Source organism: Tenrec ecaudatus, chromosome 2, assembly GCF_050624435.1.
Source record: "Tenrec ecaudatus isolate mTenEca1 chromosome 2, mTenEca1.hap1, whole genome shotgun sequence".
Taxonomy (NCBI): domain Eukaryota; kingdom Metazoa; phylum Chordata; class Mammalia; order Afrosoricida; family Tenrecidae; genus Tenrec; species Tenrec ecaudatus.
The window spans coordinates 276,918,157-276,941,802 of NC_134531.1; positions in this window are offsets into that span (position 1 = coordinate 276,918,157).

Genomic DNA, 23,646 nt, shown 5'->3' on the forward strand with positions numbered 1-23,646 from the left:
GGCAATATTATAAGATCAGCCTTATTCAGAGTTTTTGACTCATGATGCAGATGAGGTCAGGTCAGAAACAAAAAAAGCTTGAAAGAACCTCTTCAAAGTTAGATGCTCATGGGAATTTTGTAACAACGAATACATTTTATTTGTCAGAGTAAACCAGGCCCTGACAAGATCATGGGTCCGAAGGCGCAATTGTATGGCAAAAATTTATAAAGATTATAGTAAAGTCATAGAAAATACATGAGATGGGAGAGAGTAAAAGAAAGGAGTTAAAAAAGAGGACCTGATGCAAGGGGCTTAAGTGGAGAGCAAATGCCTTGAGAATGATTGGGGCAGGGAATGTATGGATGTGCTTTATACAATTGATATATGTATATGTATGGATTGTGGTAAGAGTTGTATGAGTCCCTAATAAAATGTAAAAGAAGAAAAGAGAAAAAAATGATTAGGGCAAAGACTGTACAGATGTGCTTTATACAATTGATGTATGTATATATATGAACTGTGAAAAGAATTGTATGAGCCCCAATAAATTGTTAAAATTTAAAAAAAAAAAAAAGAAAGGAGTCAGACACATGTCATGGAAGCATGCTCACCTCAGCCCCTCTTGGTGGTCCACATGGAGGAGGGAGAGGAGTGGTAGAGAAAGAAGGAGGGAAAGGGAGGAGAGTTTATTTCAAACCAGGGCTTAAATATACTTAGAGGTGTGCAAGCCCCCTGATTACAGGTAACCACATATGTCACAGGAAGTGGTTGTACCATAGGCAACACAGTAATGGGAGGGGGAGGATATAGGTCCATGTACGTAATAGAAAGAGGAGGGATTAGGAGTACACACGCGACAAGATGGGCGGATCCTAGATTCAATATGGCAGCCTAACCTTGATGGTCCTTGAGCTGGCTAGACCATTGCTCTGACCTCCTCTTCAGGAAAACAATCCACTCTCCTTAACAGCAGGGAGTGAGCCCCACCCACGGGGGCACAGACAGTAGGGTCTGCTTGCTCTGGACGGCTGATGCTCTCAGGAAGATGACTTGACAATCATTTACCATTAGTTGCAAGCAGTGTCCTAGGTCTGACATATATTTGGGGGAGACAAACTGGGGAAAAGCCTTTTTGTAGCCCACATTTATTTATTATTACTTTTAATGTTTTGAAAGCTGGAGTAAAGAAGGATCTCCCAAATGCAGATATTCAACGAAAACTTGTCAAAACTAAAATGATGAAATTTAGCAAACCAATCACGTGAGAAGCCTGGAGGAAAGAAACGTCATTACATGAAGTCTCTTACCAATATATTGAGTAAGAGTTGATTTATCAGTTTCAAATACTAACTCTAGCACCATCCAGCTGGATAATAAAGGAACATTTCCCTTCTTGCTTTGTTTTCTTCACCTGACAAAGAGTGATACTTATAGTGCCTGCCTAAAATTAATTATGTACTAATTTAGATACAGCTCGTATAATAGTGTCAGAAATGTTAGAAAGTACGATACAATGATTATTATTACTGGTTAGCCTTCATGTCACGAGTGCATTTGCTAAAAGCATCACCTGATTTATGTTTTGCTTATTTGTTTCTTTCACTTTAGGTTTATTTGGCTTAGGCAAAAGAGGAAACTGGCTCCTTGTTTTCCAGTATTTGTGCTGCGGTGAGGCCCGTTCCAGGGAAGCATTCTTTTTAAAGGAGAAGTTGCAAGTCCCCAACATTGAGAGTCCTTCCGGTGTGGGTAATGGTCTTTAGAGTTGATGATTAAACACACAACGTGAGTGGCCAATTGCTGACCACTCCCTTGCCCGTCCGTTGTTCCAACTGCTGTGTTCTGTTACAAAGTCAAGTGGAAAATTTAAAAACAATATTGAAACTACCCTAGCCACCCAATTCAATTTCAGTTCAAAATATCATAAATAGAAGTGCTAAAGAGCATTTAAAGAAACTTCAAGATATTAAAAAGTACCCTGATAACTTGTAACTTAAAATAATCATAAACGATGGGGACAATATCTAATTTGGCAATGATTGTCTGAAATGAGTACAAATTAGAGGTCACAAGAATCTACCTGAGGCTATGTATTCGACTACATTACCAATTTGGGTAAATGGGGATAATAGCATTTGTATGCAAATTGCTCAAAGGGAACATATTACAAATACATTTCTGCAGTTATGTTACTCATTTTACTGCTGAGTATCTAATGAACAATAGAGTTCTAGTCTTTAGTGTTAGCCTGCAGAATTGGCATTTCCTTTACAAAGGGATTGTCACTATAGGAAAGGGGATCTCCCAGGAGCTATCCCCTCTACTAATCGGCTCATTTCCTACTGACTCGTGGATTAAAAATTGCCCAACATAGAATCAGAAGACAGCATCTCATTGTTTTAATGATTTTAGGCATAGAATGGAAAATGGTCAACTAGGGGTGTCCTGGCAACAAAAATCTTTCGGCAAGAATACATTTCAAAACCATTTTGCTGTTTCTGTTTCGTAATGTTTCGAGCCTTTGCCCAAATACTCCAACCACTGGGATGAAGAACTTGGTTATATTTCAAAAGAATTGCATCATTTTAAGGAGCCCATTTCTGTTGGTCCCTATGGGGAAAGGTTGTATGTAGATTTCCTTCAGAAACCTGGAAAAAATGTTAGTTATAACAATTGGATATTGCATATTTATTTAACACTAAGTGTAAAAGCATACAGTGATGATGTATAGAACAATATTACCGGCCTTAACTTCTTTTCTGAAGGCTGAATTGCTATTGGAGAATACCAGTTGGCTAAAGTCACAATCCCCTTACATACCACTTTTGCTATAATTTTCTAGACACACAACAGCCTGCTGGAAGTGGAAAATGGTTTGCAAACATGGTGAACATTTCATTTAATGCCTTTCCACGTAACAGCCCATAATAGAACCACTTCTGCACGGATTATTCTGACTCTATTGTACTAGGTTGACGTAATTCCTCTGATCAACATGAATGTGGGGAAAAAATCACAGACAGGGAAAAGGTGATCTGTTCCTGTAAAACCCTATTTCCTACCATTTTCTTCAAGGGACTGACCGATCACCTATCCTCATGGGAATATTCTTCATATGAAAGCCAATTGTAGATAAGTGGACGCAATGTTTTCTAAATTAAAGTTGTCATGGTTTCTAAGTTACCTATGTGACAGTCATTGCTTCTGAGGTTACAAGGATTTGGGAAGCTTGGTTTGAATAGAAACATGACAGAAGGGAACATTGTAGATGGGATTATTCCAGTTTAATGGAAAACTGAAGCAATTATCCAGCCTTTAAGAGAATTCACCTTTAATAAATTCTCCAGATACCCTATTTAAAAGTGATATTTCAAATTTGATTCAACCAGAAACCCTCGCTTTTTCTTCAGCTTTTAGATAATATAAATTTGAACTTGGATAAATAAAACAGAAATGTGCACTTTAGGTTAAGAAAACAAAATAAATCTATGAGCATCTGGTGTTTCTATTTCTAATGGGTTCTTAGGTGAGTAGCTTTTGCTTCCTTATCCTTGCAGATAGGAACAATAATTATTAGTGTTAGATTAATAAAATAACTTTAAAATCATATATCTGACAGTTTAAAGTTTATGCGGTAGAAGTTCACATTTTATTGCCTTTTAAATAATTTGTAAATCATGTTGACACTTTAAAGAAAAAATGTTCATATCATCTAAGTCCAACTTTTACTGCCTTATTATTTCTATTATGTATTTTGGGAATGGAAATCTTTTGACCTTAAAATAACCAAGCAATAAAATGAAGCAGTAAAAGAAATTGAAAAGCCATGCATCTGACTCTTTATTTCAAACCATTAAGATGAAAGTCAGAAAAAAAATTGATGGCTTTAATTCATAACCAATAGAAAAAGAAAGTAAATCCCTCTTTAACCTGAAAGAGTATGAATAAAATGGATAAACTCTGATTGGTTAATATAATGGGTACTTACAGGTGCACCGATATTTTTAATAGCTTAGTCAGGATGACATGAAAGCCTTAGTTTTATGCTAGGAATTAGCTGACTAGTCACTAAATCTATTTCTTCAAACAGTGCTTACTATTTTGGGAACAATAAGTTACGAAACACGATGCCTTTAAACTGAATAAGATTATACCTGATGCCTTTGGAATCTCAATAAAGTTTTAATGATAACAATGACCTGATTTTTTATTCTTCAGTGGTAACACAAGTACTGAGAAATCCTGTTCAACATATATCCAACAGGGACTTGAAATAACATGCCAGAAATGGGTCCAACACTTGTGGAAATAAAACTCCAATTTAAAAAGGTAGGAACTCTTTACATAATAAATTCCTAGGAGAAGCCTTTCTTATTGGAAGATGAAAAATATTTTAATAAAAATCATGATGTCTGCTAGGCAGTTAGTTTACTAAAATTGCTAAGCCCCCCAAACCATGCCCATTCCTATTAAGTCCTTGGCGCTAAATGTTAAGAGAAAAAAAAATATCACATCTAAATTCATTCTGCCCTGTGTTCTTACTCAACTCACTATATAAGCCCGGTTTATGTTCAAGCTTATTGAAAACACATGAAACTCCTCAGACTTTCAGGAGGTGACACTATCAGCAATAGCCAGGATTTGAGATTCCAACTAACAAATCAGGCTTCGATAGACCCTAGAGGAAAGCCCTCTCCGAGAAGTATCCTACGAGTTTGATCTCTTCCAGTTACCTTGGTCACAGAAGCAGCTGAGCCTTCAAAGAGGATCCATATCCTTGAGATATTGCTTAGGTTTTCTATGGAGCATCATCACTATCAATTCAGGATTGCAGTTCCAATTTTGTTTCTATTGGTTTCCATGATCACATTAATTCAAAACTCATTGCCACTGAGATAATAAGGAAATATACGAATCTCTCCCACGAACAGACCAAACTCCTAGACACAATATATTTTCGTGTCATCTTTCTGATTAAAAGACCCCACCCAGAGGAAGCTGTTTACATGAGGATTGTTGTGTCCTTGAAGCCCTGTGGGGGCAGTTCCAGCCTGTCTTACAGGACTGCTGTGAGTTATAATGAACTCAATGACAGTGAGTATTTATGGCTGATGATTGGCCTTCATTCGGAATGAAGAAATAAAATAAGGCACATCATCAAAAATTACCCCGCAACTCCACCGAGACAGTTTAGAAGGCCAAGAAAATTGTCACCTAAGAGAGAATTTCTGCCTCTCAACAGTTTGCAGTGAATTTTCTATAACTAACTAGTTCCTTGACTGAAATGAAAGGTGATTTGGGTCACTTCTTGAACAGGCCAAAGGAACTTGTAGATTCAATCAGCCAGCAGGGGTGATACAAGCAAGTGCTTTCAACTACATTGCTTAGCAATATCCACTGCCTTTATATAAATTCAGCTTGGAATTTAGCTACGCACCACTTGGTTGGCTCTGGTTACATTTAAAGAGCCTATGGATCTCTAAGCTCACAAGCACTAAGGATTCCTGAAAGGTGTTGCTATGTCATTAGCTATATTTCCAGATGATCTGGAATTACAGGCAGAACCCTAGCCCAGTGCTTGGGCGGAACATAGTTAGATAAATAAGTGTGATTTATTCTTCATCATATATTAGAGGCCTTCATTTGCAGTACAGGGTATCAGAGAAAGAAACACTGAATTATCTTTCTAAGTTTTCACTCTTGAAATTTATTTTTAAAGACGAGCCCTTGGAGATACCTTCTGGATGAGGGGCTCAAATAATTAAACCCCAAATCCAGTATTTTTGTAGGAAAAAAGGTTCCACAACATGAATGAGAAGAAGAAAAAAAAACTCCTTGGCGTTGGAGAGATACCTTAAATGTGTGGTGAGAAAAAAGTATATCTGTCACATATTCTAAAAGTACAACTTTAGGAACTCAACAGTTTTGTTTCAGTAATTTTAACTCTGTCCATAATTACCACTCAGTCATGTCTTTATCTCTTCCCTGTGGCAGAGATATATCTCGGGTGATGTACATAACAAGATTCAGACTGCTAAGGCAGTGCTCACAGGAGGGAGCTCAAGAAAGTAATAGCGTGAGCTAGATTCATGCATTTTTCCCTGTGGAGCCATATTCAGACACACAGACCAAACACATAGCATGTACCTGCGTCTTGCACAAATGGCAAAGGAAAACATTGGAGGCAGGAGGCGAGAAAGTACAGGTCAGTCAAGGCACTAACCTAAAATCATTGCATTTTGTACAGTTTTACGGAAAATGTTTCTAGAATAAGGAATGTTGATAAAGATACCATCTTGAATAACAATAACATAAACAAATCCATTGTGGCAGTGGCGTCCTTACTTACAGCAATCCTGCAGGACAGAACAGAACTGCTCCTCGGGGTTTCTGAGACTGCTCTTTACAGGAATGGAAAACTCAATATTTCTCCTGCAGACTGGTTGGTTGATGGTTTCAAACTGCTGACCTTGCAATTAGAAACCCACTCCTCTACCAGGACTCTGATCTTTCATAACAGGTATTATTAGTTAACTTATGGCTAATTATCATTCTAGAAGCAATGATTATTTCAGGTCCCTTCACTTAGATGGACTCCTCTACAAACATGCAAGGCACCAAAAATGTGGCTTGCTAACAAGCCAGGGGCCAATCAGACGCCACTCCGCTATGATGTGATCTTGAAGACACTAAGGATTCCACAGATTTGGAATTTCAAGATTGTAAATACCATGGGCTGCCAAAAGGACAAACAAATCTGCCTCGGTAGATGTAGAATTAGAATACTCCTTAGCGACAGGATGGAGAGGCTTCATATCATATACTGTGGACATGTGTGAGGAGTGACAAGTTCCTGGAGAAGGACACCATGCTTAGTGGAGGGGCAGAGAAAAAGAGGAAGGTCCTCACGGAGGTGGATCGACACAGTGGCTCCTACAACTACCCTGGATCCCTGCTTTCTCAAAGGTTTCGTTTCTCACCACCTTTTTATGTACCAAGAGCACTCTCTCATAATGCACTTACTTCTCCCCTTGATTCTGCACATTCTACATCCCTGCACAGGGATTCACTCATAGAAACATTTGTGAGGCCGGCACAGGACTGTGCAGTGTTCGCTGTGTTGTGCACAGGACCGCTTTGTGTCAGAACCAAAGGGATGGCACCTAATAACAGCAAAAGTTTGGTAAAAACAAACCACTTGAATCTTACATAACAAGAAAAACAGGTGTGCCCCCCAGCACGAATAGTATTGTGCTAGTCTGGGTAGACTAGAGAAACAAATTCATAGACACTCATACGTATGTAAGAAAAAGCAGCTGTAACTGTAGCGGCCTGAGGTGACCTGCCAAGATGGTTCGCTACTCACTCAACCCAGAAAACCCTACAAAATCCTGCAAATCAAGAGGGTCGAACCTCCGGGTCCACTTCAAGAACACCCGTGAAACTGCCCAGGCCATCAAAGGCATGCACATCCGGAAAGCCACCAAATACTTGAAAGACGTCACTCTGCAGAAGCAATGTGTGCCTTTTCGACGGTACAATGGTGGTGTTGGCAGGTGTGCCCAGGCCAATTAATGGGGTTGGACCCAGGGTCAGTGGCCCAAAATTAGTGCTGAATTTTTGCTTCACATGCTTAAAAATGCAGAAAGTCATGCCGAACTGAAGGGTTTAGATGTGGATTCTCTGGTCATTGAGCACATCCAGGTGAACAAAGCCCCCAAGATGCGCCGCCGGACTTACAGAGCTCATGGTCGGATCAACCCATCCATGAGCTCCCCTGCCACACTGACATGATCCTGACTGAGAAGGAACAGATCGTTCCCAAACCAGAAGAGGAGGCTGCACAGAAGAAAAAGATTTCCCAGAAGAAACTGAAGAAGCAAAAACTCATGGCTCGGGAATAAATTAAGTTTAAAATAATAAAAGTTAAAGCACTAAAAAAAAAAGAAGAAGAAAGAAAGAGCAATTGGTTATTGAGAAAACATCCCAGCCCAGTCCAGATCAAGTCCATAAGTCCAATATTAGCTCATATGTCTGATACCAATCTATAAAAGTCCTCTTCAGATGCATGACATACATGCAATGATGCCATATGCAGGAGGATCACAGGCAGTGGGTTGGAAGTCTTGTGATCCAGTGGCGCTGTAAGCATCTCAGCGCTGGCAAGGACTTCTCTGGCTCCAGAAGACTAGTTGCATCAGGGTAGGTCCACCTGGCTTCTCCAGCTCCCAGGGCATAGCACCATGTGTCTTGTCAGTAGAGCGTCTCTCAGGGAGTGAGCAGAGAGAGAGTGTATCTCCCAACTCCAAGGAGGAAATACAGGAGTTCCCAGAATTCTCAGGAGAAAGCCTATGACCCGATTGACAGACTGGATTCTTAATCCTCTCAAGTCTCAAATTGATACCAGATTATTTAACTACCATAATTATAAAATCAAGAAATCATTTTGAAATATCACTAACTCTAGAATCACTTTTATTTTAGATAAATTACATGTGAGAAAAATAATTAGCCTCAAACCAAACAGTGGTATAAATCAGTTATATTCACAAAGGCTGAGTTATAGTGTATTATTCTGTTATTTTAGTTTACTCACCAAAATCCTTTATGAGCGAACAAATTCCTTAACACTATATGAATAAATTATGATAAATGGGTTGGGGAAAAAGAAAGAAAAAATAAAATCATATTCTAACTCATATGTCCCCAAACTTATTTGACCAATCACCCCTTTTAAAAAATATGTTCTGTACCCCCTGGCAATTAAAAACATTGATACTATAGCCCATAATCCAAGGAAAAGGGTCGGTATCTGCATTTGCAACTCCCCTGGACCCTTCCACTGTCCTCAGGGGATGGAAGCACTCCCTTTGGGGAACCCTGTTCTAACTCAGTGGTCTAGCCCCTTAGAATTTATTCTACAAAAATAATGCAAAGACCAACAGGATCAACTAAGCATTTGCACAACGATTTTCAAGGTAATGAAAGAACATATGTTATGACCATTAAATGCCATTAAAACTATGCGGCCAGTAAAATCATCAAGAAGTGCAGATTTTTGACATAAAATAAGCAAAGACAGCATTTGAAATTTTCATTCCTCTTTGCTCGTCTCAGCCTAGTCTCTGTCGGCCTCTAACCTTTCCTGAGCAGTTTGGTGACTGTGGTCACCAATAACTTCCCAATTGCCAACTCTTGTGTGACAGTCAATCTGTTATTCTGGTAACATCAACAGTAGGTAAAATAAACTCAACCTCCTCTGTCACCATCCTTCTATTTTCTTATTACCCCTGTACTGCTTTTCACTCTCCTCCTCCCCATCTCCCGCCCCGACCCACACACAATATATACTATACATACTCGTCTATTAGCCAAGTTTTTCAGCACTTTTTTTCTGGATACCAACTGCAGTTATTAAGGCTCCAGAGTGTGAATTGGCACTGGTTCTGGGTAGGGGTAAGGGAGTCAGTGGAACCCAAAGGAACTGGGCCAACATGGGTTGGAGAGACCTTACCCCATGCCCCTGTGGTAAAATTAGGTGCCTCAGCTGATACTCAAGTATATATGTCATGTACTTGCTTGCTTCTCCTCTGGGATTTTCCATTCAGAAATGTGAATGTCTTCTCTTTTTCCCGAAGATTACACCCAAACATCCTTTATGTTGGAAACTCAGAGTTCCCATCTCCCAAACAATGAGCTCATGATTTCTTCGCTAAACTAATGCAGTTGCTTCCCTGTTGGCCTGCTTCCAATTCCACCCTAACTCGCCCTCCATCTTCCCACCAAGTGATACCTTGGAATTTTCTCTAGAAGTTAAGCCAATATCAAATATAACATGAAAGAGCTTTCCAGTATCCCTGCTTTCACAAAGGTTCCATCTCTCACCGCTGTGTTATGGACCCACCACCCCACCCCTCGTATTGAACTTGCTTCTCTCCTTGATTCTACACATTCTAAAATCCCTGTCTGTCTGTAATGACTTTTCTCCCCTCATTTGCCCTATTGACTGTGCTCTGCCTCCGGCAACCATAGAGCAAGCACTCTGCATGCTTCTAACTGATTTTGGTGTCAATCTCTCACGTTATATTGTGGCCTCCTCTGGAAAAGAACTTAATAATTTTGTACTCCAAACAATATTACAGCACCTGGAACTTGGTAAACACTTAAATGTTTATTGAGTGAGTGAACAATTAAATTAATTTTAGAACTGCAACTATGAAAAATATACTTCCTTGCAAAGACCAGAAATGTGGGAAAATTAAAAATAACAATTAAAAGCAATTTTCCTATTTTAGTTATTTTTCAAATGCATAAAGAAGATGTCTTAAAAATCCACAATAAAGCTTACTATGCAAATTCCATTGATCAAAAAATGCTGATAAACAATACTCTTATAGCTTATAATAGTTGTACCTTTTACACACACTAGTAAATGCAAAATTAGTAGCATTTTTCTAGGGAAAATCTTGTCAATTAAATTCTCTTTATGGGTGGCCCAAAATTACAATATTTAAAACCATTCAAGATACTAAAATCTTTTGTTCTTATCTAATACTGGCAGCAACATCCAAAAGGTTAGCTTAATGTTTGCATTCTAAGTAGCAGCCTTTGGAGGTTCATATACATGATTCTGTCTATCTTCAGAATGTGAAAATATAATTGGAACCAAACACTCATCAATAAAATATCAAATACTAACAGTATTCAAGAAACACTTTGTATTTCCAATTATGCTTTATCATTTTGCATATCCCAACCTACATAGCAGATAAAACAACTTCTTGTGAGAGAGAAAACAATATTACATCTTCTTAAGAGTTTATATATGTGTGTGCATGGAAGGAGAGGGAACAGTAGGAAGCTTTCTATTGAAGGTACTCTTACTTTATCACGATTAGGCTCTTTATCTCAATTGATATTACTCTGTCTATAACAGTCCTGTCCTTGACTTTAGATAAAGTGAAGAAAACTTCCAGTCCTATTGATGCATAAGAGTCTAGAGACAGCGGTTTAAGTGTTTTCTATCCCTTATTAGAAAAACTGTATAATAAATTCTCAGTCTGCCAATTAAAATGAGCTCATTATGATCTGAGAAACTTACAACTAGGAAAGATTATGTAGCTATAATGGACTGCGTCCCAACATGTGGCACATGTCAGATAAAATGGCAATTTTAGGTACAATAAATTGTGCAGGATAGAGGAAAGCTTTTCATGCACAACTGCCGCAGAGTCCAAACCAATACACCAAACGCACTGCCACGGAATCAATAATGATTCACAGAGAACCCATAGGGCAGGGGAGAAGTGTCCCAGCGCCTTTCTGAGACTGTAAACCTTCACAGGAGTAAAAACTTCATCTTTTTATCAGAGAGTGGCTGGTGGATTCAAATTTCTGACCTAGAGGTTCGCAGTATTGACTATGTTAAGCCAGCAGGGCTACTTTAGGGACCAGAGGAGGAAACCCGGATCTGGGAACCACAGGGCGGCAGTGGGATGCGTGATGGCACAGGTGGGGGTTGCTCTGGATGAGTTGAAACAAAATGTGCATACATTATCAAGTGCAAAGCTGATGATTGCTCTCCAGACCTTCACTCGAGTGACACTAAGAAGAAAAAAAGCACCGTTAGGTGCCAGTTTCCAGTTTAAAGAAAGAAGCACAAAAACATTGTAATGTATTTTGAATGCTGTACATTTTAATAATGATGGGAAAATAAAGTAAACATTTTAAAGATCATTGCTTTGCATTCTTCATTTACAGCATTATTAAAATATTACAAGTATTATTTTCATTTTACAAACCACCCTCAATTTGAAAATCCAAGGTCCTGGGCAAGCTGCAGTCTTGGTCTGGCCTGTGATCGCTGAAACTGGAGCATGTTTGAGGCTTTGCTGTCAGATCAACTGAAAAGTTTCCAAGCTTGAACCTCTATCTCTGTTCCTTGCTCTGCTTCTCTTTCTTCTTGCCTTCGCTCCTGGGGTGAATTCTGTGTGGCATTCTGTCTTCTCCGGCCCTCTCTGGTCTTTCAGAGCTCTTGAGAAAGTTGTCACTACGCTGTGCTCTCCCTGGGTGGCGTTTGTGGGTAGGGTTTCTGCCCCTTCTGGCCCTAATTGCATTATAGAATGCTTTCTGTAGCCTGACGCTTCTGCCTCCTTTTCAGTATGAACTCAGGCAAGCCTGCACAATGGCTGCTATTTGTTCCTGCTTGCCTTTAACTTGTTCGGTACTCACATCTTCTCTCTCCCTCTGGCTCTCATTCTCGCTCTGTGCTGTTTTAAAGAGCCTTCCGAGGAACTCCAAGGTCTGGGCCCCACAGCTCAGCTTCTTCCAGGGCATTCTGGTGGCATCATCTGCATCCTCTCAGGCCTGAGGAGGGCAGTAGTGTGATAAGAAAGCTACTCAAGGATTTCTTCCCTTGATCAAAGTTCCATTAAAAAATGGGGCCAACCCAATCCCAACTACGTGGACAGCTGCCTCTCCCCCCAGAAGCTGAAGCTACAGCTCAGGGAGAGGGACAAGTCTGATCAGAGAACATGGAAGCAATAAAGGGGGAGGAAGAGAGAGTGGAGCACAACCTGGCCCAGCAAGCACTGAGGACAATATTCACACTCATAGCAGCCAAAGCACAGAAGGGAACATATGATCAGCCCCACTATAAAACATGACATCCTTCAGTGACCCATAGCCCTACAGGGGGCAACAGTGGAGACACAGTGTGAGAATTGTGCCCGGTCTGACACCACCACACCAAGGCAAAACACTAAGGGCAAACAACAGAACAGCAAGGGGAACAGAGCAAGGACGTCCTGAGGGAATACCAAATATAGATATGGCACCCCATCAGATTCAACTGGAAAACACTTCTAAAGGTCAACAAACAGACCATGAACTAATTGCAGGCTTTTCCTTTTTTGGTCATTGGTTTTTGTTTTGTGTTCTTTGTTGCTTTGCTTTGTCTTGTTTTTGTGCATCTTCTTATCTTTGCAGGTCTATCTAGATAAGATAGGTGGGATAAACAATCTGGAGGAGAAAACAACAGGATCAACTGTTCTTGGGTGACATGGAAGAGGGTGAAGTGGGAGAAAGGAAGTGGTGTTAACAAACCTAGAGACAAGGGAACACAAGTGATCCAACATCTGTGGCAAGGTGGGTATAAGAGGCCTGCTAGAAATTGATCAAGGGCATTGTACCTGAGAAGAATTATTGAAACCCAAATGAAAGCAGTGCATGATGGTGGGACAAGAGGAAAGTAAAAGAAAATAGAGGAAAGAACTAGGAGGCAAAGGGAATTTATAGAGGTCTAAAACAGTACATGTACATATGTACATATATTTATATATGATGACGGGGAAATCAAGCTGTGTGCATATATTTATAGGTTTAGTATTAAGCTAGCAGATGGACATCAGGCCTCCACTCAAGTACTCCCTCAATGCAAGAACACTTTGTTCTATTAAACTGGCATTCCATGAAGCTCACCTTCCTGACACAATTGCTCAAGAAAAACTGGTGCACAAGCAAATGTTGGAAAGAAAGCTGATGGTGCCCGGCTATCAAAAGATATAGTGTCTGGGGTCTTAAAGGCTTGAAGATAAACAAGTAGCCATCTAGCTGAGAAGCAACAAAGCCCACATGGAAGAAGCACACCAGTCTGTGTGATCACGAGGTGTCAATGGGATCAAGTATCAGACATCAAAGAACAAAAAATCATATTGTTAATGGGTGGAAGCGTGAAATGGGGACCCAAAGCTCATCTGTAGACAACTGAAAAGCCCCTTACAGAAGGGTTGCAGGGAGGAGATGAGCCAGTCAGGGTGCAGTGAAGCACCAATGATACTTTCCTCTAGTTCCTAAATGCTTCTTTCCACCCCTGATCCCCACCCCACTACCATGATCCCAATTCTACCTTGCAAATCTGGCTAGACCAGAGGATGTACACTGGTACAGATAGGAATTAGAAACACAGGGAATCCAGGACAGATGATCCCTTCAGGACCAGTGGTGAGAGTGGTGATACCAGGAGGGTGGAGGGAAAGTGGGGTAGAAAGGGGGAACCGATTACAAGGATCTACATATACCCCCCTCCCTGGGGGACAGACAACAGAAAAGTGGGTGAAGGGACACGTCTGACAGTGTAAGACATGACAAAATAATAATAATTTATAAATTATCAAGGGTTCATGAGGGAGGAGGGGCCGCGGAGGGAGGGGGAAATGAGAAGCTGATACCAAGGGCTCAAGCAGAAAGCAACTGTTTTGAGAATGATGAGGGCAACAGATGTACAAATGACTTGACACATGGATGTATATCTGGATTGTGATAAGAGCTGTATGAACCCCCAATAAAATGATTTTTTTAAATGGGGCCAAACACTAAGGGCATGCAACAGAATATCAAGGGGAGCAAAGCAATGAAGTCCCTGGGAAATGCCAAAAACAGACTTTGTGACCAGGGTGTGGCACCCCACTAGACTCCACCAGAAAACATTCATAAAGGCCAACAAACAGACCTGGAACTATATATAGGCTATTCTTTTTGTTGTTGTTGCTTTATTTTTGTTACCTTTTGTTGTTCTGTTTTGCATTTTTTCTTAATATCGTTTTTGCATGTCTATGTAGATAAGAGGCAGGATAAACAATCCGGAGGAGAAAACAATGGACTGACAATTCCAAGGGGACACAGGAGAGAGGGAGACAGGGGAAAAGAAATGGGGTGTCAACAAACCCAGGGACAAGGGACCAACAAGTGATAATAAATAGATGGCAAGGAGTGGGTAGGATATCTGGAGGGTCTTGATCAAGGGCAATACAGCCAAGAGGAATTATTAAAACTCAAATGAAGGTCAAACATGATAGTGGGAATAAGGGGAAAGTGAAAGAAAATAGACAAAAGAATCAGGAGGCAAAGGACATTTATAGAGGTCTAATTACAGGCATGTATATATGGAAATATACATATGATGATGGGGAAATAGATCTGTGTACATATATTTATATGTTAAGTATTAAGATAACATATAGACATTGGTCCTCTCACTACTCAGGTACTCCCTCAACACAAGATTTGCTCTAATAACCCAACATTCTGTGATGCTCACCTTCCCAATATGATTGCTGAAGACAAAATGGGTGCATAAGCAAATGTGTTGAAGAGAGATGATGGTGTCCTATCAAGATGCTATCAAAGGATATAGAGTTGGGTTTTAAAGACTTGAAGATAAAACAAGTAGCTATCTAGCTGAGAAGCAACAAAGCCCACATGGAAAACACACCAGCCTGTGTGATCACAAGGTGTTGAAGGGATCAGGTATCAGGTATCAAAGACCCAGAACAAAAAAATCATATCATTGGAATGAGGGGGAGTGTGAGGTGGAGATCCAAAGCCCATCTGTAGACAATTGGACATCCCCTTACAGAAGGGGCACAACCAAGAGACAAGAGACAAGCTAGTAAGGGTTCAGTATAACACCGATAAGACATACAACTTTCCTCTAGTTTTTAATGCTTCCTCCCACCCCACCCCCATCCAACTATCATTACCTGAATTTTACCTTACAAATCCAGCTAGACCAGAGCATGTATATTGGTACAGATAAGAGCTTGCAACACAGGGAATCCAAGACAGATAAACCCTCAGGACCATTAATGAGAGTACTGATACCAGTAGGGGAAGGGGAGGGGGGGGTAGAAAATGGAAACTGATCACAATGATCTACATATAACCCCCTCCCAGGGGGTTGAACAACAGAAAAGTGGGTGAAGTGAGACTGCGGTCAATGTAAGACATGAAAAAAATAATAAATTATAAATTATCAAGGGCCCGTGAAGGGGGGGGGGGATGGAGAAATGAGCTAATACCAAGGGCTCAAGTAGAAAAAAATGTTTTGAAAATGATGATGGCAAGATAAGTACAAATGTGCTTGACACGATAGATGGATGAATGCATGGGTTGTGATAAGAGCTGTAAGAGCCCCCAATAAAATGAGTTTTTAAAATTTGTCAACAAGCAACACAGTGCTCCTCTGGTTTTCATGGCAAAAAAAAAAAATATTTCGTGCATCCTATTACAAATGGAATTAACATCCTCCCCTTACTGGGAGACTACACAAAGAGGATCTCCTCTGGGTAGTTGAGAAGAAAGCCCTCCCAGGAAGACCCAAGTGTTATCCTTGTAGTCCAAGTGCCAATGTACCTTTGTTGTCACCTGATGCAGTCTCCAATTTTTCAAAAGGGTCGATCAGCTGTACTTCAGGCACAGGCTTCATCTCCCCACACTAAGGCACACAGAATGACGTGTTCAGGGCAGGCACTTCTAATGGGCACACTTCCAGTGAAGACCTGTGTGGCCCATACCTGGTTCTGTTCTCAGTGCACACACTCCATTGAATATCAAATTTCAGCTTTGTATGGTATCCTCTGTTCTCCATGTAGAAGTGTGGCACCACTGTTCACTAGTTCTGAAGTTCCGATTTAAGCCATTTTCCAAACAGGAGAAAGACTCCAGTTATCAAATGGTGCCACATTCTAAATGCTTTGATTCAGCGTTTGTAGTTCTATAATTCAAACTTTTCTACTTATAGTAAATACTCAGGGACCCGACAAATCCATTGGAATTGCTTTGAGCAAATTCTGAAAAGTAAATGTTTTATATGTCACTGGACAGGAATATAGATTAAGCTTTACGAGCATATACCCATCATATGTCCAGGATGAATAATCCCCTAAATCAATGATAATCCTGCTCTACTATTTCATACCTATGTGACTCTTGCAAAGCATGATGTATTGCTCTCACAGACGCCAGTGTTCAGCGTGATCACATGCCCATGTGTCTGCAGCCTGAAGTGGTACTGAGCAACTCCCAACCCTGAGGCAACACAGGCAAAGGCAAAGTGTGTGAGTGAGGTGGCATTTTATAGCCTTAGTTTGATTTCATTTCTTAAAATAAGCTACCCGATTTCTTATGAAACTTGGCTCCTCATGTTACTCACAAGTAACATAAGAGCTGAGGACTCCCCACCTGCCAAAGGTGTGCTTCACTGTGTATTTTGGTCGTGGGGCAGTAGTCCCACTGGAAAGCTCCACGAAGTAGTCACTGAGGTGTAATACTGATACTCACTTAGTCATCTGGCCAACATATTACATGTGAAGCTCATTAAAAAAAAGTGCACTTCTCATCCAACCTTCATTACTATTTTTTCATCAGTATTTTGCTAGCACAGATGAAAAGACTCTAAACGGATATATAATATTTATGGAAGTTGAACAAATCTTAGAAATCATGGCCCAGGGCATGAAATACACTGCTAGGTTGTTCCATTTGGTCCAAAGTTAACTGTCACCTTTAGCACAAGACATATGTAGTTCTCGGGAATACGGTGGACTTCCTTATTTATTAACTTGTGAAAGGTAGACCGGTGACATACCGTCCAATTAGAAGCCTACCGCTATGCAGCGAAGAGATCTGAGAATCAGTTGGTCAGGAATTTAAATGAAAATATCACAAAATTTTATGATTGCAAGAATTCATGTTAGTTTGCCTCCTTGAGATCATTTTGGAATCAGGAGAAGGAAGTCTTTCTGTTATTAATCTGAAGGACATTAGATATGAAAACAGATAAGGAAAATATTCTCATCATTGATATTGCTTGATCTTACATCATCTATAACAACAACAGGGTTACAAGTGAGTCCTTGAAGAGGCATTAGGAAATGCTTTGGGGTGGGGGAATCCTAACACAATAGCACCATGTAGCTCCAGGTCGATAGCGTGTTGCTTAATGAGTCCACAGCATTAAAAAGTTGGATCCCTAGACCTGTTAGTAAAGCGATGATAAACTTAGACGCTCTCTTTAGCTGGAGACTGAAGTCTGTGGAGGCTCTGGTGCCAACATATCTGTAAAAGAGAGAGCTAGAGGAGACGTCGAGGGGATGATGCAGCCCAGGAGACAGAGCGTTAGAGGGATGTGGAGATAATGAGACACTGGTTCTCTCTATTATATGTCCACTTAAGGTTGTTTGTCTAGATTTTTTCCGTATTCCATTTGCTGTCCCAGTATCACTCTTCCTTACATGAGAACTATTAACTAAACTGTTTAAGGTGATTTCCTGCTTTTGTTCATGGAAAAAAATCAAATTAGTAAAAATGGTAAATGTACATTAAATTTTAGAGTGAGCATATATTAACAATCATTGGTAGTTTGCTGGTGCTTCTTCCTTTTAATTGAATTTTAATTGTATGTATAAGTATTTCATTTATGATAGTGGGGCAGGAAGAAAGAAAAAGACAAAGAAGGAAGAAGAATGAAAATAATATATAGTATATATATAGATATGTATATAAGTAAATGTGTAAATATAGGTGCGTTTTGTTTCTATATGTATATATACTTAAATACAATAAGGAATCAGGTGGACTTTGGGCCTCTACTGAAATCCTACCTAAGGACAATCAGTTTGTTCTAATAATGTGGCCTTGTTTGACATTCACCTTCCCTCCACAAACAGCTAAAGACAAAATAGAAACTTGTGACTAAAGATGGCCACTGCAGGAGAGTGTGAGAAACCACGTGCAAAGCAAAACCAGAAGAGAAATGAAAGACCTCAAGTGCAGAACAAGAGCTGGACGCCTCCAGAGGCCAAAAGAGGTGCTGAACATGCCGGGAGAGATTCCCACCCTCCACTGGCAGAGCACACTGGAATAAGGGAAGAGAGAGAAATGGCCCACAGCCTGCTTTGATCCCCTCCCATCCCCACAGCCTTGGGAAGCATGGTTGAGGGTATTGGCTGAACGCATTGGCTGAGTTTCAGCGTGCCTGTGTAATGTCATGTTGTTGGTGCCTGACATTGCGTGTGGGCCCAGGTTTAGCTTCATCCATGCCTAGGTGAGCTGGGTCTGAGCTCACATTTTGAATAGGTGTCTAATTAGTGTGCCTGATTTCTTTCCAACCCCAGTATATTGTGGCATGAACTACTGATTTTCATTTAGCGAGGACATTCGGGAAGACAGCCCTCTTTGTCCCCAATCTAGCAACCTACCATCCCCCACTGAAGGGGTATGGGCCCAAATCATTGGGGATACTGGGCAGAGACAGTATGGCTACTTCCTGCTATCAAATGGATGTGAAGTGGGGCTTTCAGTTCACACCCTTCCTACTCTCCTGGGAGGGGTTGACATTCACTTAAGGGCCCACTGTGGATGAGGTTGAGGTGGTCGCGGCACTGGTCATCCTGGGCATGACAACTCGGCTCAGTGTCATTAGTATTCTGAGGACTCCAGGAGGAGGCAAAACAGGTGAGCAGGTTTAAGGCTGGGGCAACGGCTGTGGGTTGGCAATGCTCATGGAAGTGTGACTTAGTTTCACACTGGAGATTTCAAAGGAAATCTCAGGCAGTATTAACACCAGATTGACAGGCACAGCCTGCACACTTACTTTTTAACACGGGAATGGTGTTATAGCATTTACTCGCTTAAAGACTGTTCTGGGTCTGAGGGAAGATTTTCTACAGAGCACTTACCTGTCTCAGGGCATCAACAGAACTCCATCATAAGGCCATCTACCAGTTCACATGTCTACTTCTCTGGATGCGTTGGATCTGCATCTGAGCGTTTGGTCTGAATGGTGAATCCACGCACGTTGTCCTGGAACTTTAAGGGCCATGAGGGTAGAGAGAATTACTGGGAAGAGACCTTCCCAGACCGGCTGCAGCTAGCAATAGAGGGACCTGTCCGTCCAAGTTTTTATAAGAACTACATCTCCCAGAAGGCACAGGTGGCACAGCTTTAAGTGTTGGTTAATTCTCTTTACTTGCCCTGAGGATTGCGGTCTCCATGCACAGTGGAGCCGGAAAGTTATTCCCAAGTGTCAAGCTACCGCTTGCAGTCTGAGGAAGAGAGAAGACTGAACCAAGTAGGAAAAACTATCTCCGGGTCTACCTGCCACACCCATGCACAACCAGGGATCTAGACTGCTGGCAGCAAGCCTTGGCTGCGGGGCCATCTGCCTGGGTTGCTTCATCCAGGTAGCAGGTGCACGCTCACTGCCAGACCATCCTGCTCTTGAATCTTCCCCATCACCCAGGTGACTGCAGTGGCCAGTTTCTGTGCAGCGATAGCCTGGGCCTCGTGGAGGCCTACTACTCTTAGGGCAACCCTTTGCCCCATGACCCAAATACCGACACACATGGGACTTTGCACCTTGAAACCTGGAAGGCAGTAGATGGGTGCTGACTATCTATGGAGGCCAGTGCCTTGCACGCCTAGCACCTTTCTGTCTCTCCTTCTCCGGAGTCTGAGGCTTGCTCTTTGTCCTTATTATAAAAGATAGCACTGGCAGCAGTTACACGTCATAGTCTGTCCTAGGATTGTTCTTCCATCCTTCCAGGTCCGGTCATAGGCCAGGATGAGGTGCTGACAGGTCTCTGTGTACAGTTCTGGAGTGTCTCAATAGCTTCCTAGATTGCTCTCAATCTGCTTGAGTTCAATTCGGGGAAAGGCTTGAGGATCATGCGAGGACCCGATTCTCCTGCTGCCTTCACTCAGGGTCGAATTTTGACAGGCCCTCTTCATTCTCAGACTCGATAGGACCCGTGACAGAGGGCAATGTCCTTGGGCTAGGGACTGAGAGCCTTTCAGCCCCAGGCTCTGGACCCTCTCAGGGTCCTTGGTCCATTTGGAACAAAGGTCTCTACTGTTTCTCAAGAGGAAACATGCTTGGAGATGGGGGGCTTCCGCCTACTTTCCCATCCCCTTGAAGAAAAGCACTAGCTGACTCAGAGTAGAGAGGGAGAGTGCTCCATTTCTTGGCCAAGATTCCCATCACCTAGAATGTACTGGAGCTAGTCAAAGTTGCAGAATAACTCTAGTTTCTGCATCTTTAGCATCTGCGGCTCAAATCTGCACCAATAGACAGGATGCAGTACAAAGGCATTGTCCATGCCCATCTAGAAAATGCAAAGCAAATGGTTATAGTGCCTGGTGCCCTGGGGTTTTTAATCAGAGTTTGCGGTACCATGGAACCCGGGGGCCTCAGCTGGACTTAGCTACCCTTGGTGGTGTCAGAATTCAGCTGTATCTGGCTGGCGAGGTCCCAGATGTTCTCTAGACAGCAAGCCAGGCATTAGGGTATCACTGGTTAGGGCAACATTATAGGACCTTCTAAGGGGACCCACCAGGATCTTCAAAAGGAAAGGGACCAGTCTAATGACTCAAGCTGAATGCAGCCAACTCTAGGGAAAGTGGAATCCTTGACTGGGTATTCATCAATCCAACGGAATTGTACCAGGGATGTAATAGCACTGAACCAGGAGAGGGAGGCGGGAGGCACAGGTGTGCTTAAAAGGCCTCTTGAATGGTTTTGGAAATGACTGGGTTAGCAATTGTTTAGTGACCTTGCTTCCCAATGGGATTTGCCAAAGCTTGGCAAAAGCAAAAGGAGGAAAACAAATACCAAACACCCAAACAGAGCTGCAATCAAGAATTCCAGGCATTCCCGTTCACCTGGCTTCTCTGTAAGCTGGAGGAACAGGAACCGAGTGAGGGGAGCCACACCTGGAGGGGACCCTGGGAACCAGAAGAGCAGCCCCCAGGAAGTGGTGGTTGGTCCAGAGTGGAGCACAAGATGCCATCTTGACAACTAGTTAGCTCAGGGTCAGGTGTTCGGCTATCCTGGACAATGGTGGCGGTCAGGGTAAGAAAGAAAGTTTGGGCAGTGAGTGTCCTGCAGAGATAAACACATTTAAACAGCAGTTTGGGGGTTACCCCAAGCGAAATGTGGCAGAAAAGCAAAGGCAGGCATAAGGGCTCTCAGGAGCAGAAGGCAGGACCTGCAGCCCAGTCTTCCCTGCAGATAGCAAAACGTGGAGGCAGGAACTGCATGGAGGGTAGGGAGGCAGACGTGTGGCAGAACATGGAAGCAAGAAGGCATACACGTGGGGGGGCGGGGAGGGTTCCAGCAGGCATCACGTCAGAACACGAGCCCCGAGTGAACTGGCCCGTACGATGGCACTCACTGGCAGCCACTTCAAAGGGCAGCGTGGAAGGTCCCATCTCCCTTCTAGAAGGTTTCAAACCTCTAGCCTCGCGGTTTCCCTCGGACACATAGAACATCCACATGCTCCCAGGGCTTCTCCGCCTCCAGGGAGCGGTGAGCGGTGACATGGAAACGAAAGAGCGCCCTGAGAGAGATTCATGCTCCAGAGGCAGCTCACCTCAAAGGTGAGTCCAGAGGTTTTATCCGAATCGCGGCAAAGAATATGCGAGGTTGTGGGGTGATTTTCCCTCCGTGTTTGCCCCTTGACGCTGAAAGAATTCACGCTGCAAAATTACTTTTGAATATCCAAGTGACTTTATGAAGGAAAGTTCCAGGAAATTCACTCTCCAAAGAGTACACACTACTTCTGGAAAGCAGTGCCATCCCACAGCCATTGCCCCAGCCTTAATAAACATGCTCACCTGTTTTGCCACCTCCTGGAGTCCTCAGAATACTAATGACACTGAGCAGAGTTGTCATGCCCAGGATGACCAGTGCCGCGACCACCTCAACCTCATCCACGGTGGGCCCTTAAGTGAATGTCAACCCCTCCCAGGAGAGTAGGACGGGTGTGAACTGAAAGCCCCACTTCATGTCCATTTGACAGCAGGAAGTAGCCATACTGTCTCTGCCCAGTATCTCCAACGATTTGGGCCCATACCCCTTCAGTGGGGGATGATAGGTTGCTAGATTGGGGACAAAGAGGGCTGTCTTCCCGAATGTCCTTGCTAAGTGAAAATCAGCAGTTCATGCCACAATATACTGGGGTTGGAAAGAAATCAGGCACACTAATTAGACGCCTTTGGGAAAATGCAGAAAGGAACCAGCTCAGACCCAGGCCACCTAGTTATGTGTGAAGCTAATTAAACCTGGGCCCACAGAATGCTAGGCATTATAACATCACACAGGTACTCTTAAACTCAGCCAATAAGATTGACCAGTACCTTCAACCAGGCCTCCCCAGCCACTGGGGCTAGGAGGGCAGAAAAGCAGGCCTTTTGGTCCAGTGTGCTCTGCCAACAGAGGGTGGGACTCTCTCCTGCGCTGTTGGTGCCTGAGAGCCTGTGTGCCCTCTCTGGGCCTGTACACTCTTGGGGTTTCCAGCTCTTGGTTCGGCACTTCACGCATTCGCACTCCTGTTCCGGTTTTATACCCTTTCCTGAAGAAGCCATCTTTAGTCATGAGCTCCTGTGCAACAGCTCCCCTTGCCCTGGCATGCTTTCCAGAAATAGCATGTACAGTTTGGAGACTATCATAGCCGAAACTTTCCTTGCCTTCCTAAAGTCACTTCGATTTACCAAGCAATAACTGAGGTAGAATCCCAGAAACATAACATAATGATTTGTTATTAGTTTTTTAAAGCCTTAGACCTTCCTTAGGCAATGATCTTTCCGGGAGTTTGCCCTTTGGGACTATCACAAGACAAAGGTCAGCTTCTGGCTCCCCTATGGGTATATGTTAGGGACATGATCTTGGAGTCAGGCTACCATGGTTCAGTCAGTTTTGCCACCTACTTCGTCCAGACCACAAAGTGTGTGTTCCACTTGAGTTAATATTGGTACTTATTTAAGGTTTTTGTTCCTAGATTGAATGAGTTACTATTAGGGATGTTAGTATTTGGGATTAAATTGTGCATT